We start from the raw sequence: 2,139 nt of genomic DNA on the forward strand, positions 1-2,139 counted from the left end.
CTGGACTCCCACGTAGTCGACCGCGGTTCGTGTCCCGGACCCGGTGGCTTAAAACTCACGCCGGGCGCGTGTGCGTGCGTGCCCAAGATCCCGAGAGGAGAACGGAGGAGAAGGGATTGCAGCATGACCATCCCCCCTGGGGGGTGATTTCTCGCTTTCTGTCTCTATGTCTCTGTCTGTCTGTCTGGCGAGCACACGCGCCCTACAGTGAAAATCTCTCCAAAAAAAAAAAAAGTCTTGTTTTTCTGCATACTTAACTCCAATATCAATGATCGTATGGAACCCTTTAGTTTTGGCCAGACCTGCTAGAGCCACCAGGGTAGTCTGAACCTGGGTCATGTTTCCATTCTCAGAAAGATCATTTGCTTCAAATATGTCATGTGGTTTCATACCATAAGCCTGAATGGCTTTAATCAAGTTGCCAATATTCTCCAACTGAGGCCAGTTTAACGAGGACTCATTGACCTTCTTCACTGAACCTGGCTTAAGCTTGTTTATGAGCACGCAGAGGATGATGCCATCCTTTAGGCCCAGCTGGAAGTTGGTGCAGATGCTCATGCCTGTCACCTCTTTTATCCAATTGCGGAGATCTTCCGCTGCCTGATGATCATACTTGGAAGCAATCTTGTTCTTGACTTCGGCCGAGAGCCCATAGGAAGGGCCCTTGTTGAAGTGGGTCATGGCGGTGAGGAGGCGGAGGGTGCTGTGCTCCGGTGTGGAGGTGTCTCGCTCTCGGTTACCTGGCTCCTGGCCCCGAGGAGTGGCCGCGGGGTTGCTCAGAGCTGCTCCTCTGGGCGGGGCCAAGGACGCACAGATGTGGTGGCTGGGTCCTGCTGGATTCAGCAGAGCCTCTGGGTCCCTCCGAGTCCTGCTGGCTGCCTCCCTAGCTGCCCGCCAATAAAATAATTCTTTATAATCACCCCTGGGGGGTGCTTTCTTGCTTTCTGTCTCTCTGTCTCTCTGGCAAGCGCATGTGCCCTATAGCAAAAAGGAGACATCACCCCCTCAGGGGGATGACCACACTACAATCCTTCTCCATTCTCCCCTAAGATTTAGGGTATGTATGCACATGCACCTGGTGTGATTTTCAAGCCAGTGACATAACCATTACACCATTTGCTGCCCCTCTCCCCTCCCCTACAGCTTTTTAAAAGAAAACAATTCTTTAATTTTGACCAGAGACACAGAGAGCAAGCAGCCAGGTCTGGAACTCAAACCCAGGTAGGCCACGTGGGAGTCCCGCTCCCTCAACCACACCACCACCTGCCGGCCCCCTCCCCATGCAGCTTTAAAAGTATGCTGTGTACATAGGCATGCAAGCCCAAAATCCTGACAGGATGGAGATTGTGAAGTGACTGCAGCAGCATGGCCACACCCACAGGGGGTGTTTTCTTCTTCTCCCTGTCTGGCCAGCACACAGGCCTCTGGCACATGTAAAATAAAAGAAAATGGAATCCATTTCTGGTTTGCCACTTAACCAGTAGTTTAGCCTCAGGCAAGTCATTCTTGTGCCTGTTTCCACCATCTGTAAAGCCAGGCTCACAAGCATGGCCTATCCACCTTACAGGCTTGCAGTCATGGAGGGAAGACCCAAAGAGTAGGAAAGCAAACTTCAGACTAGGAAGTGATATCTGAAATAGCTAGGTGGTATCTGAAATAGCTCCCTTGTAGGGACATTTTTCTCAACCTTAAGTGAAACAATTCCTTGGTTTAGGGGAGCCTGGATAGAATAATTTAATCAGGAGTTCCAGGAACTGGAGAGCTTTCTGTTTCTTCCTGGAATCTGCTTCACACAGTGCCCTGGGATGAAGATGCTATACTCCACCTTCTTTTCTGCCCTCTCAGGTTTCCAAGAAATGCAGCCACACACCCAGCCCTGACTCTTCACGGCTGGCTGATGTAGCCTCTGGATTTGTCAAAGTTTTCTGGCCTTCTGCTCCTTCCCCATTGCAATGGCCTTATTGCCTCCTGGTCACAAGGTGACAATCAATTTTTAGACATTTCTACCGCAGCCAAGGTTTGCCAAGGAATCAGGCCAGGGAGGCAAACTTTTCTAAGTCACTAGCATAATTTCTCTTTTGTTTCATTGGCCCTAACAGACCTGTGCTTACCCCAGAATGGGAACCGCAGGTCTCTTTC

General features: G+C 50.5%; 1 pseudogene; it reads right to left on the reverse strand.

Annotated features, from left to right (window-relative positions):
* Positions 1–919, reverse strand: part of LOC114008063 (calponin-3 pseudogene) — a 7,867-nt pseudogene extending 6,948 nt beyond the window's left edge.
* Positions 920–2,139: the final 1,220 nt, after the last annotated feature.

This window comes from Tupaia chinensis, unplaced genomic scaffold (assembly GCF_000334495.1).
Source record: "Tupaia chinensis unplaced genomic scaffold, TupChi_1.0 Scaffold000279_1, whole genome shotgun sequence".
NCBI lineage: Eukaryota > Metazoa > Chordata > Mammalia > Scandentia > Tupaiidae > Tupaia > Tupaia belangeri.